A 15,462-nucleotide genomic window follows, 5' to 3' on the forward strand; every position below is an offset into this window, starting at 1 on the left:
GAACGGCAATATAATATTTAATACTCAAAGCAGTTTTTCTTTTTTTAACCTGACACTATATTTGCCTCTGGCTCTGTCTTTCTCTCCTTCTCTCTCCTGCTCCGTTCCTTCTCTCTCTATTCTCCACTCCCTTTTTTTCAGTCTCCCTACCTACCTCTCAATCTTTCTTTCTCCGTTTCTCTCTCTTTTGCTCCGTCCTCCCTCTTTCTTTCTCTCTCCAGGCCAGGGAAATGTGCTGTGTCTGCAGGGGTGGGGGGGTGGGGGGGTGGGGGCTTATTTGGTGCAGGAGACGGCGAGTAATTGATAATGGTGCTGCTTTTGCTATCAGGAGAGCTGTGTGTGCTTTTAAAGGAAATGAGACAGAGACAGAAACAGAGGGGATTGCAAGCTCGAGAGGGATTAAACGGCAGGAGTGTAAAACAAACAGAGATCAAAGTCCGAAATTAAGACAGGAAAGAGGAAAAAAGAGAGTTTTTTTTCGAGCACAAACTTGTTTTTAAGTTTAAGAGTTCCTTTTTTTGGTTGCATTTACCCGACTTTGGTTGAAGCTTGTGTGGAATTAGACATTTCTTAATGGTCACTTACCTGTTTTGTTAACCACTCAAACACATGTTATTTCATGTATGAATGCACTGACCTAGCTGTATCTTCCATTTCTGTCCCTTTCCCACAGTTGAGTGGTAAATCTGTTTGATGACACACCACATTTTTGGTGTTCTACTTTTGTGACTAAAACTATATATTTTTTTTAAATAATTAAATCAAAATGGTGTTCTTCTTCTTGTTCCTACTGTGGAATGTTTGAGCTTTACTGTTTAGTAGTGATGGTATACTCGATTCCTTTTACTGACTCGAGTTTGTATGAGTCACTCACTAAAGTGAATCGGGTTTTCGAGTCACTTGAGTCACTTGAGTCACTTGAGTCAGTCACCCAGAGTGTGCGCCACGGAATGCGAGTTTCTCAGGTAAGGGAGGGGCTCTACGAGCTGGGAGGGAGAGCGAGTTAGCTGTGAGCTGCGAGTTAGCTGTGAGCTATGAGTTGCAGCTACCGAGTCCTGAACGATGCGGAGCAACGAGTTTCACGGGTAAGGGAGGGGCTTTACGAGCTGGGAGGGAGAGCGAGTTAGCTGTGAGCTGCCTGTGAACTGCGAGTCTGAGATGCTGAGTCCTGAACGGTGCGGAGCAGCGAGTTTCACGGGTAAGGGAGGGGCTCCACGAGCTGGGAGGGAGAGCGAGTGAGCTGTGAGCTACGAGTTGCAGCTACTGAGTCCTGAACGGTGTGGAGCAACGAGTTTCACGGGTAAGGGAGGGGCTTTACGAGCTGGGAGGGAGAGCGAGTGAGCTGTGAGCTAGCTTGATACATTTACGCAATTGCAGTTAGAATAACAGTTGTGTGGCATGTCTCCTCTTTGCAGTTAGCTGGCGGTAGCAGCGGTGAGTCAGTGAAAGAGTTAATGGAGACAATGACTCGTAACTCCCGAGTCAGTTAAAAGAATCTCGAGTTTTGAACGATTCGTTCATGACTCACACATCACTACTGTGTAGATGATGCAGAGTTTGACACTAGAAGGCTGTTTTTACAGTATTTTGCTTTAATTTTACAGGTGTGTAGTTGAGATAAACAAAAAGGCCTAGTTCAAAGATGGGTGTGGTCTGAGCAGGGGGGCCTGAGGTAGGGGCCTGCCCCCCCCTACACACACTTTACTCCCCTGGCCCCCATTCATGGGCCTGCAGACACCTATTGCTGCGGGAAGTACCACAGAAGTGGTTTTCAGTACTTGGCAAGGTGTCTGTCTGTCTGTCTGAAGGCGAAGTACGAAGATGGGTGTGGTCATACCCATGAGTCTTAACTACTCATGTAATAATGTAGTGATGAATACTCAGTAGTCATGGTTAATAACATAAACATGTTGACAGTGTTGTGGCTGGTGGAGCGCCAGCGCAAGATGGTCTCTTAACTTATTTAATTTCACAAAATGTACAGAAATATGCTTTGATTATAGATAATCTATGACTCTCTCGTTCTGTGCAGCAGGTTTTGCGGTTCTTTATGACTGAACTTGCAATGTTTTGGACTGTAACATACAGGACTGTTACAGTGCAATACAGGACTATAACATACAGGACTGTAACAGTGTAATACAGGACTGTAACATACAGGACTGTAACAGTGTAATACAGGACTGTAACAGTGTAATACAGGACTAACATATCGGACTGTAACCGTGTGATACAGGACTATAACAGTGTAATACAGGACTGCAACAGTGTAATACAGGACTGTAACAGTGTAATACAGGACTGTAACATACAGGACTGCAACAGTGTAATACAGGACTGTAACAGTGTAATACAGGACTGTAACATACAGGACTGTAACAGTGTAATACAGGACTGTAACATACAGGACTGTAACAGTGTAATACAGGACTGTAACAGTGTAATACAGGACTAACATACAGGACTGCAAAAGTGTGATACAGGACTGTAACATACAGGACTGTAACAGTGTAATACAGGACTGTAACAGTGTAATACAGGACTAACATACAGGACTGTAACCGTGTGATACAGGACTATAACAGTGTAATACAGGACTGTAACAGTGTAATACAGGACTGTAACATACAGGACTGCAACAGTGTAATACAGGACTGTAACAGTGTAATACAGGACTGTAACATACAGGACTGCAACAGTGTAATACAGGACTGTAACAGTGTAATACAGGACTGTAACATACAGGACTGTAACAGTGTAATACAGGACTGTAACATACAGGACTGTAACAGTGTAATACAGGACTGTAACAGTGTAATACAGGACTAACATACAGGACTGTAACCGTGTGATACAGGACTATAACAGTGTAATACAGGACTGTAACAGTGTAATACAGGACTGTAACATACAGGACTGTAACAGTGTAATACAGGACTGTAACATACAGGACTGCAACAGTGTAATACAGGACTGTAACAGTGTAATACAGGACTGTAACAGTGTAATACAGGACTGTAACATACAGGACTGTAACAGTGTAATACAGGACTGTAACATACAGGACTGTAACAGTGTAATAGAGGACTGTAACAGTGTAATACAGGACTGTAACAGTGTAATACAGGACTGTAACAGTGTAATACAGGACTGTAACATACAGGACTGTAACAGTGTAATACAGGACTGTAACATACAGGACTGTAACAGTGTAATAGAGGACTGTAACAGTGTAATACAGGACTGTAACAGTGTAATATAGGACTGTAACAGTGAATGTATCACATAGCAGAGATACCAAACACCAGAAATCTGATATATGACATTTGAGTCAACAACAAGTAAACTGTTTCACTTGTGTATCACATCAGTATTTCAAAAATAACTCTCGCCTTGGTTAACAGCAAAGTTATAGTTGTGAGAAAAACTCGCTTCGAGCAAAATAAGTAAAGTCGGCACAAGCTGAAACAAAAAGATTCACTTGGTCTCTGTGTTGTTGATGCAGTCATTTACAATTCAGGGTTTACAGCGCTGGAGACTGTCTGCGTCAGACCTGCTTCACCACTGAATTTGCCTCTGAAATATTGATGAGATCTCCAGCAGGCTAAACACAGGCTCACTGTGGCCTCGGGTTAGAATGGTAATTTAACTGTCACACCCACTGAGGTGTACAGGCAACTACTAGAATACGGTTACTGAAATCACTGCATCTACTGTACAGTAGTAGACATGCATGTACAGGCAAATGTGTCCAATCACACAGAAACAAATACATACGTTATGTTGACATTCATTCCCTGGAGGATCAAGGTGTTTATTTTCATATTTCTACATCCTTTCATTATTTTTTTCATATATTTTATATGCGAGGAATTTTAGTTGGAGCTTCTTTTCGACTTTGATTCTCAGAAAACAACAGCATGTACGAGGGACAAAAATAACAAAGCTGCACAAAGGAAGAAAGAGTTTTTGGAAGGAAACTTGGTGCTCGTCATGCACAGGGGATCATCCGCCACACCCAAAATGCAAAACACCCCACCACGCACACCTCGCCCCCTCGTCCCCCTCTCCCTCTTCAGAGGAAATGAGATATGCTGATGAAGCTGGCAGGTCTCTCATGGCTGAAGACGAAGCATTTTGGCACTTGTGAGACATCAGAGTGAGTCAGGCAACCCGGGGGGGAAGGATGAGCCTGTGATTTTTTGTTTCTGTCAGTCTTTGGTGTTTTACTGCTTGCTTCTCTTGTCCTTGTAGAATACATTCTCAAAAATGTGTGTCTGCTAGGTTTGTCCAAATCTTTTGTGTCTCTGAATACCATTTTTTTTTTTTTCCTAGTTTGGACGGCTCTCTTTGTGTTTGTAAGAACTTGTACGTCCAAGAATGCTTTTTCTGAAGTCTTTTTCATTGAATTAGTAGAACTTTAATCAACAAAACCCACAGAACTACTTTATGTTTTCTGGACTGCACACGGCTGCTATCCAGTAAATTTTAAGCCACTTACTGTAAGCTTAAAATGAAAATTCAATAAATGGATAATGGGAAGTAAATAAATAAAAGGATCAGCAGCGGATCGATCAACTTGTAAGCATGCTGCATAATCAAAGTGTTCTCAAGCACTTTCAAGCTTCTGCATACACATTTTATTAATAATTTGATGTATTTTTCCGCTATTGAAATGCTTTTTTAGGCCGAGGTGGGACCACTTGTCTCATACACAGGATGGATGACTGTGAAAGTGTTTCCTGAACGTGCACCGGCTCCACACATCCACATTTCTCCGGTGTGCAGGAGCTCTCTGCAGCCTGTGTCAGTCTCATGAAATATGCAATGTCAAGCTCAGTCATTGCCATTCACCAGTCGGGGTTGTGTGACTTTGAGCTCCGTGACCCAAACTAAACAGACGGCTTACTCAACCGTGATACTACACTCACTCTGCCAGGCTGACTGCCTCGCAGCAGTTTGTAGTATGAAAAAGGGAGTTTAGTGGATTAGAGAGAGAAAAACTGCAGCCTCATGCTTTGAATTTGGTAGACTTCAGGCATTCTGCATGGGTTTCTTTTGAAGGAATCATCCGTCATATTGGCAGCAACCAAGCCATGGTGGTTAACCTACTGTGAGTTACTACAATTATTTGGTTAGGTCATACTTGTCAACCTTCAGACCTCAAAAATGTGGAGGATTTATGGAAATGAATATTTAAAATAAATATTTTTTTATTGTTGCTTATAATATTGTAAATATTACCTTCCTGAGATAGAATCTCTTTTCCAAGAAAGAAAGAATGTAGAATTATTCGCCCCTCTAATATTCATCAGTTTTCAATCGTTCAGTCACTCTTTTGCCCGAGCCTGCCCTGGAGAGTGTGTGCACGCCACTGCCCTCTGTTTGTCTTTGTCAGCCTTTAAACAGTGATTGACAACAGTACAACCCCTGTGATGGACAGAGGAATCGACGCAGCAGATTTTTACAAAATGCATGACCCTTTCCTTTAAAACTTTCCGTAAGGACTGGGAATTCTTCTGACATTTGCTTGAGTATTTCTGTCTATTCTCCGGTTCTTTGTCCGTCTCTGACTCACAGTGGACAGTGGACCACAACAACAGTTTGTGATAACTAAAGACACTGGGGGAGGGCAGTGAAAAAAGGCAAGTCTCCCGGGAAAATCAGGAGGGTGGGCAAGTATAGTATAATGTAGTACTGGATTATCCATATACTATATTTAATATTTTCTGCCTTTTGTTCTTCCAAAGTTCAAAGATTGCTACAAGTCATTAATAGGACATGAAAGTACAACATTTATAAAAACAAGTGCCAACAATCTGCCTTTGAGGTGAGATTAGTGCAAACAAACTTCCTCCCATGATTCTTTCCAAATCAATACTAATCAGCCTTGTTTAAAAAAAAATGTTATAATCATTTAGAGTCTTGGCTTATAAAAACGACGGTTTTCTAATCTTATATAGACTTTGTTGTCCCTGAAGGGAAATCTATCTGACAACAAAGCACCAGTGTGACCAGTGTTAATTATTACAAAAACTATTGTTTATATAAGCCATTTAAATGTACAAATGGAAATAGAGTGGTTGTGTGATCGAGTTAAGAAGGGGTAAGATGACAGGACTTAATTTGGAATAAAGAATGGGGTGCACTAACTTCAAGGGTTTCATGTAGGAGCAAAGCGGAGACACAAAGCTGATGTAAGACTCCAACAACCATGAGTCATCTCCATTAGGGAAGCGCCCTCCCGTCCTTCTCCCATCCATCCCTCCTTTTCGTTAATGCGTCATCACTCTGCATCTCATGACAGCCTTTCTTAGCTTAGAACTCAATTTGAGCTGCCATTAGCAGTATACATATAGTTTTAATTAGAGGGTTGAGACTGTCTTCATTTATAGGATATATGAGCAGAGTAGGTTCAGACATAAAACGAAGGGGGAAATCAAGCAATAAAAATGAATAAAAATATAAAGGGAATAAAGAAGGGAGTGGGATAAAGAGCACATAAGGAAGAAAGAGTAATGTAGACACAGGAAGAGACTGAGAGGAACTTTTCTACTTCAACTTTGGCTTTTAGCACAGTCACCATGGGAAAAGCTGTCAGTCACTGGCATGAAAGCACTCAATATGAAACACACACACACACACACACACACACACACACACACACACACACACACACACACACACACACACACACACACACACACATCTCTGTACATCAGCACTTGTGAGGATGCTTAGTGTCGTAAACAGTCCCTATCCCAAACTTTAATTAACCCTAACCCTAAGTTGGGTTCCGTTCTTGGAGCATAGATTTGGAATGAGCATTAAATGAGCTTAGCTGCTGAGGAGCTCCCTGAAGACAAAACTGAGGACTGCCCGTCCCTCTACTTAAAAGCCTATTCATTTTAGAAGAGCAAAGGCCAATGGGGAAGCTTCAACACTTGACAGACCAATGAGATAACTTCCTTGGTGCCATGACATTCTTCTGAAACCCCAATAGTCTGAAAAGTGTCCCAGTTGTTTGGAAATTACACACTCTGGTATGATCGGTTCACGTCTCTGGCTCACAGGATGTAGACTGTGGTTTGTCTGCCATTGGCCGATGTTTTCAGCGCAAATGTGCAAAATAAGTTCCCCCCGATACTATTTTCCAGAGGCACTGTCACTCCATCTTGGGCTTTGCAAGACTAATGTGTTTTTTTTTCAAAGAACTCAAACAAGCCACAACTTTTTTTCTCATCTTTCTAGAGATCAGGTCTGGCTACGTGAGACTACTTATTTACATATGCATATGCAACTAATGTAACCAACGTACTCATATTAACCTGTGATCTTTTCCTGAACCAAACCAAGTAATTTTGGGGGCCAAACTGTGACCATGATGACAAAAAACTATAATGGGCAGTCCTCACATGGTGTAGTTTGTATTGCATTGTTTGTCTCTTAGGCTTAGGCTTCAAAAGTACTTGGTAAGGTTTAGGAAAACATGGTTTAGGTTAGAAAAAACTCTTTCACAACGTTAAACATGTCTTTGAAGGGATTACCTCTCCCATGTGCGTATTTTTCCCTGTAGTTGCTAAGCTACGACATTACAAAATGTGACTGGTCAGTTTCAGTGATGGTCCTGGAGAAGCATTAATGTGATGTTCCAGGAACAACGCCACCGATCATTCGTCACAACTTTACCACTTCCTAGGGCAGACTTTCGTGTTTGGTGGGCTGCCCCTGCTTTGTGATGGTCCGGCCAAAAACGTCGCCCCAATGTTACTCCCAACTTTAATAAGTACAACCACAGTGCATGTCTAACTCTATCTCCCAAACATTCAAAATATTACAAGGCAAAGTGTGATGTTATTACACTGGTGGTATTATGTTGCCCACCAATACACAATGTGTGGGGCGTATTGATGACATTGTTGTTCCACACACGCTTAATGCACATGAGTGTATATCTTACAAGCACACACACATCTTCTGGAGGCAGTCACACTGTCTTGAGGGATTACATACTGTCTCAGAATACTAAGTGGTACTTAGTAGGATTGGCTACAGGCGCCCCACGCTGGTGCTGTTCTACTGAACCCATTACTGTCTGTAAATAAACGTACCCTCATTCAACTCCGGCCATTCTCTGAATCACAATTTAATCAGAACCTTGATTCAAAAGTCTGAAAAATGTTGTTGAAATGCTCCCGATGGTCATGATGCGGAGAAGTGCTGACCATTTATAGGGTCTGTCAAACATTTACAAGGACCTCACACACAAATCAAACATTCAATGTGAGACAAGACTACTAAAATATGAAAAATGGAGTATACGTACATTTCAGTCTATGTGTAACAAGTACATACACATGTATGTATATGGATCAAGTTCTTTAGTTCTTAGAATTACAAAATTCTTGTTTGTACAAATTCAGTGAAGCAAGCATGAGTACTTCAGGGTCCAATCAGATTTCCGCTGGAGCCACTACCCCTGTGGCCCCGCCCTGGGATTACGCCCATGTTTGGGTCATAGGGCACAGCACACCAAGGAAGCTGCAACCAAATTCTGGACCAACTGGTTTGGGATGAATACACTTACCCATAGATTCCTATAAAATATACTTAAAGAGTGTATTCCGCTCACTGTATATAAATGTTAAACAACACTAACAATTAACCTTAATATGAGTTGAGTGAGTTCCTGCCCCAAGCGAAGGAGTTTAAAGGTTGATTTTTAAGTCTTATTACGAACTCATCAAATACTGATGCTTTGGGATGGCTGCTGACCCAACCCGACCTACAATCCCAAAGCGTCATTACTCGACAAGGTAGGAATGAGGCTCGGAGTAGAGCTGCTACTCCTTTGCGTCGAAAAGACCCAGCTGAGGCGATTCGGCAATCTGATTAGGGTGGCTCCAGGATGCCTCCAATTGGAGGTTTTCCAGGCAACTGGGAGGAGATCTTGGTGGAGGGATTATATATCGATAGATATAGATCTCCCAGGAGGAGCTGGAAAGCGTTGCTGGGGAGAGGGACGTCTGGAAGACCCATATGCCACCGTGACCCGACTCTGGATAAGAGGAAGAGAATAGATGGATGGTTGGATGTCTTAAAAGCCTTCACTTTAGAACCAACATTTTCCCAATTATACTCTAAACACCCTGACATTTTTTACCTGCCAGTTACCCTACCTGTGTCGACCCACATTGAATGGTTGGGCACACAAAGTATCTGACTTCGACACCATTGACCACTGTGTCCGTCCTTTGTCCTAATGTACCAACAATCATCACTGCTTTCTTTTACCATATCCATCGTCCGCATCAAATAGCTTCAGTTGCCTGAATCCGACCAGCTGTTAATTATGGTGGCGGTAGATGAGAAAAAGGTCTCATGAGTCATCTTGAAGGTCACAACAAATTTTGACATTTGGATAAGAGGACTTGTTGAGTGCAGCACAGACAGAGACTATCCCCTTCACTGCAACAATGTTTTATTGATGCTGCAGCAACAGATACAGTCAGCCTACATAATGAGTTCCGAATGGATAGTTTGCATACAACACACACATACTAACCACCTTTCTAAACCTTAATGCTCTTTCTCTCTCTCTCTCTCTCTCTCGTCCCTCCTCTCCCCTCCCTCCCCTCTCCCTCCCTCATTCAGCTGTATCATGATTCTGCAGCTCAGCCTCTGCAGCATGACTCCACTTTCCTCTCTCTGCGCCTCAGTCTGCCTCTCCGGCAGCTCGTTGACGAGTCTAAGAGAAATACTGGAATGGCTTAAAATAACTGCGGGTGGACCTACAGTATAGTACACTTACACACACACACTCCATCGTTCTCTCTTTCTCATACACCCATGCACGCATGGCATGGTGTTTTTTACAACCAACACATTAGGCGTTACTTTTATTACCGACAGTTTAATTCTTACATGGTGCAGTTATTAGAGCTCTTAAAGGCACCCTTCACATAAATCAGACAGAAATGGCATACATGAAAGAATATGCAGCTGTCCCGAGGAGAGAAAAAGAAATGTTAATGTCCTACAGCAGGACATAAACTCATCCCTCTGTCACGACTCAAAGGAAACAAAGTAAAAACTGTGTTCCATTGATTTATGAGGTCGAGGCGCAAAAGAGTTCATGGAAGCCAAAAAGAAGGGCAGGAAAAACATTCTTCCTCGAATGAAGACACCAATCCTGTAGTGAAGGCTTCCAGAGAGGCATATTAAAAAAATCTCATGCATTATAAGTAACCACTTGAGCTCATTTCTTCAGGGAAATGGAAATCTGATATCCAATGCAGTTCTCGGTTTTCTCATCTTGGGGTCGAGTTCTAACATGGTTTTTTTTTGTCTGTGATTCTGACCGGAACCTTTCATTTTGAAAAGTTCTCAAATATTTCATCAAAGCTTTCAGAGTTGCAACAACTTAAAGGTAGAGCAGCACTATGTAGCTTACTATGCTCTTGGCCCTGTCAGGAGAAACAAGACCAAGAGTACAGCTATGCTAGCAGCTCTGTGAGGCATGGCTAAATGCTGATGTTTAGCCAATATAGTATTTACCAAGTTTACCATCATAGCTTAGGGTGTTAGCATGCTACCATGTGCCAATAAGCATAAAACATCAAGGGGAGCCGAGGCTGATGGGAATGTCATTAGTTGGTACAATTCATCCTGAGGGTAGCTTGAATGTCTGGGCCAAATTTCATGGCAATACATCCAGTAGTTGACATTTTTTGGGATAATCCACAAATGTCAACATCACAGTGGAGCTTGAGGAAATGTCAGGCTGTCAGCATGTCATTAGGCTGGATGGCCTGGGACTAATGAATATTTGTAACAAAGTTTGTGATAATCCATCTAGTAGATCACCGTCACCATCTTGGATTTGTGGAGCCAGAAGTGACTATATTATGACGGGAGGGTGGAACTAAGGAGGAGCGAGGGGTGGACTTGACTGAGAGTATGAGGGCACGACAGGGTAGGAACTTATCAGTCACAAACTCTACTCTAAATAATGTATATAATGTCAATATGAACATCATGCTGTATTGCGTAAGACTTGAAACTCGCAATTGAGACCATAAACTCAATAGAAAACTGTTTACTGAGGTAATAAATCAAGTGATAAGTAGGGTCATTCTCTCATAGACTTCTTATAGCCATACTTCTTTTTGAAACCAGTGGAGCTGCCTCCTGCTGGCCATTTGAAAGAATGCAGTTTTAAGGCACTACCATGTTGGCTTCACTTTTTTTAGACCTGAAAATTCCGTCATCGACTTCAATTACACGGTCTATGGTGTAGCGACACTGGATGAGGAATACATTTGACCTGTTGGTTGAGCTTGATGAATAGGCAGCAGACAACAACTCTTCAGATTTCATCCACTGGGAGCCAAAAACATCTCACTGCGTTCTGTCCATTAGCTGTTTCAGTCTTGAATCAGGGCCAAAGTGATGGACTGACCAGCTAAGGCTGCCATTCCTTGAGCCACGTTGCTGTCTCTAAGTTCAGTAATACATTTTTCCATAAAGCTTCGAAATTCTAGACCTGCATCTTCTTTCTTTTACTGGATTTAATGTTGAAATTTAAATGCCCACACACTTTTTAATATTTCAATGTATTATGCTGTCTTGCTGCATAAAGCATTTTCTCTTTTGGGACAATAAAGATCTAAACTGAAGTGAACTGAGCACACCCCCCCCCCGCAGAAACACACACAGGTACTGTACAACAAGTGATGACTCACATCAGTTAGATTCAGGTGAGTCATACAAGTCGAGCAGAAGAAACTGTTTCTTTCTCCCTCACATATAAATGCAATGATATTCTGTTGACACTCAAATGTTTCGTTTTGTTTTGTGCTGACAGTCCAAAACAATACCATTCATCTACTACAGTATGTGTTCAAGTAGATTTGTTATGTTATGCATCTCATTCATGACCCATATGTCCACACTGACAGTCAGTCAGACGTGCTCTTGAGCAATTCTTCGTCTGGTTTCGTCACACTCGTGTCTAGTGCATCAGAAAATACGCATTGAGGTAATTTCCTGAATCCCGAGTACCCAATAGACGATCCACAGAGGGCATAACATTAAAATGTCTCAAAAATGATGGAGGATGGAGACATAAAAAGAGAGACAGTGAATCTGCTTCTGTGTAGGCGGAGACAGCAGAGGAGGGAGGAGGGTTGCAGAGAAGGAGGGCGATGAGAGACTGCAGATTAAAAAACGCGATGTCAGACCACTGAAGATTGTCCGGGGTATTGGAGATAGATGGATACATAGAACTCTGATGCTTTTTTTTATTACACTGACAACTAAAGTGTACAATATTTGTATAAGATGACATATTTTTTCTTTGCCAAGTGCCTTGAAGAGTGAAAGAAGAAATTTACTTTAACAGATTAAAGGGGAAAAGAGAGTTATAAACAAAAAGACAGACTCCCTGACAGTTATAGCGTTCTCGCTCACAGAGGCTTATCCCAGAGTGAGCACTTGTCTCATCAGTTGAGTCTATATAACCTCTTTGTGATGAGAGCATCGTATGCATGACTCAGATAGTTGGCACCTGAGGGTACCAGGACCTAATGTTTGTTTAGTGTGCTTGAGCAGTGGTGGCGATCCTCGCTGCTAAACTACCCTCTTGGATGCCCATATGGTCGATACAACATCATAAAGTGCCCTCTAGGCTTGCCCTTTGAGTGCCCTGTCTTCTTCCCAATATATCTGACTTTCTGCATGCTGGTGCCCCCCCACCCTTTAATTTTTTCACCCTGCCCCTCAAACATCGTGAGGCTGCCTATGTGCTTGAGCATGTTTTGATTTTGTGAAAACGAGGGGAAAAAAACACTGATGAAATAATTAAATAGGGGTCACCCTCGGTGGGGTAATTCAGTTCAATCTGCTTGTCAGTAGCTGATGGTTCACTTCCTCCTTCAGCTGAGAAAAGCTGCTGACTTCAGCGTTAAATCCTTTAAGACTCGTCATGAGGAAAGACCTTGTCAGCATGTGTGAGAAAGACGGAAAGGGGGGAAAAATAGAAAGATGCTGATCTGACGTGTACTCGTGTGTGTGTGTGTACATGTATTATTCATGTTGTGGGGACATAAACCTGCACACATGGTCACACTATGGGGATTCACCTTCCTTTTCAGGACGAAAGGCAAGTCCCTGTTACATAAATAATTGAATCATAGGGTGGGGACTTGATTTAAAGGTGCAATATGTAAGATTTTGCCACCTATTAAAGTCATACTCCCAACAAATAGGGGCAGCACATCACCAGAGTGACTGCTAACTGTTGCTTATTCTGTTTATACATCCATGACTGTAGCTATTGTCAGCTTGTTAGCACAGTTAGCCATGCAGCTAGCAGGACTACTGGGCGATCGTTGGCGTTTACAACGCTAGCACGGGAGCTTTGGTACGCTGGAAGGGCACAGGTAAAAAAGGGTAAGGGTATGCTTAGGGTGTCCAGGATATTCATGTAAATGGAAGCACAACCCTTTGTGCGTGTTGTGTGAATGACAGTGTTTGCATATTCAACACACTGTAGGATCCTTCCTTTTGTTCTGAATGACCCTGAAAAGCAGCATCCACACAGCGTCCTGCAGCAGCCGCAGCAGCACAATGCAGGATCTTCCCCCACAGACATCAGGTCACTTTATTTGCAAAGTGCGACATGTGTAAACGAATTTGTCTCGATGACATTGGCGCGGGGACATATTGACAACTTACACAGTCCCAGAGTACATGCTGACACGCTTGGTTCAGGGACAACAGGGGCTCATAGACAAACATGCTGAAAGGCAGTCAAAAGCGCCATACATGCATTTGATTAACAGGCCATATGTACTGCATATGGCAAAGCACTGTTACTATGTTGTTGTTAGAGCACCTTTACCATGCAAAGATGAACAATAGTTAACATATTTGTTTCCAAAAATTAATTTCATCCATTTCATTGCAAGTTTGAATGCATATTTTAAGATTGCTGCACTGCTAATCTTCCTAAATCGAGCAACCTCATACTGTATGTCAGCTGAAAAACAAAACAAAATGAATGAATAGTAGATAGGTAATCAATCAATTTATTAAAAGTTATTGAATAAATTATTGCAGTCATTATCATTGCATGATAATGCAGGTGCAGCACAGCCTGCTTTCAAAAGATTGTTTGTTAAATGATGCTTAATAGAAACTAAGATAACAATCAGATGTCCTTCAATGTTGGGATCAGTGATGAAATGTGTCGATGTACATTTACTCAAGTAGTGTACTCAAGTCCAATTTTGAGGTACTTGTACTTTACTTTAATAATTAAATGTTCTTTTTTTCTGAATTTCTATTGTAAAACATTAAAAAATTAACTAAAATTATCAACAGAATGTGATGAAATAACACTTTTAAATTTATGTCAAAAACAGCTATGTATTGTGTTGATGAAATATCCACTGAAGTTAGCATGCTAACCAGCTAGCCCTGGACTTGAAAACCTCTTTCCATTGGTCCAAAGCTCCTGTGCTAGCAGTGTAAACACCGCCACTCCCCCAGTAGTCCGGCTAGCTGCACAGCTAACTGAGCTAAAAAGCTAACAATAACTACAATCATGGATGTATAAACAAAATACAATTAGCAGCAGTTAGCAGTTACTCTGGTGATATGCTGCCCCTTATTTGTTGGAAGTATGAATGTAACATGTGGCCAATTCCTACATATTGCACCTTTAAAGCGATATCTTTCACTCAAGTATGACTTTTGGGTACTTTTTACTACACGGTTGGGTTGGGACGATACATTTGAAACTTCAACCACAAACACAAGCAACTTGCTCATTATTGTGACTTTCAACTTGAAGTTGATATTGTAGTGAAAAAAGTGGGGTTTTAATTGAAAGTCCTGCATTCAAAATCCAAATATTATTTTTTATTAAAATATACTTAAAGTAATAAAAGTAAAGTGCTTGCTGTGCAGAATAGTATACTGTGTTATATTAATGGTTTATAAATACTGATGCAGTCATCTGTAAGCATCGCTACTGTTGGAGCTAGTAAAGCTCATGCTGTCGAGGAGCTTCATCCATAACAATACATTGTGATTTATGAGCGATGATTTATTGATTCATATTTTGAATTAATAATCTGAATTTACATATAAGAAGTAACTAATGTTCACAAATACATGAGGTTGGTAAAAAGTAAAATATTGGCTTCAAAATGTGCAGTTGAGTAGAAGTATGAAGAGGAATAAAATGGAGATGCTCCTGTGTGATCAAAGGGAGTGCAGTAGCTGGCTCACAGTTCAAAGCTCTCAGGGTAGCTGATGGTGATGCAACTGGAGGACGGAGCAGGCATTATCATCAACACATTGCATGAATAAGCAGTCCGATTATCAGGCTCGACTCCAAATCATTCATCAGCAAATAGCACCAAATGCTGCATAAAGTACAACAATATAAATCAC

The sequence above is a fragment of the Pagrus major genome, chromosome 12, assembly GCF_040436345.1.
Source record: "Pagrus major chromosome 12, Pma_NU_1.0".
NCBI lineage: Eukaryota > Metazoa > Chordata > Actinopteri > Spariformes > Sparidae > Pagrus > Pagrus major.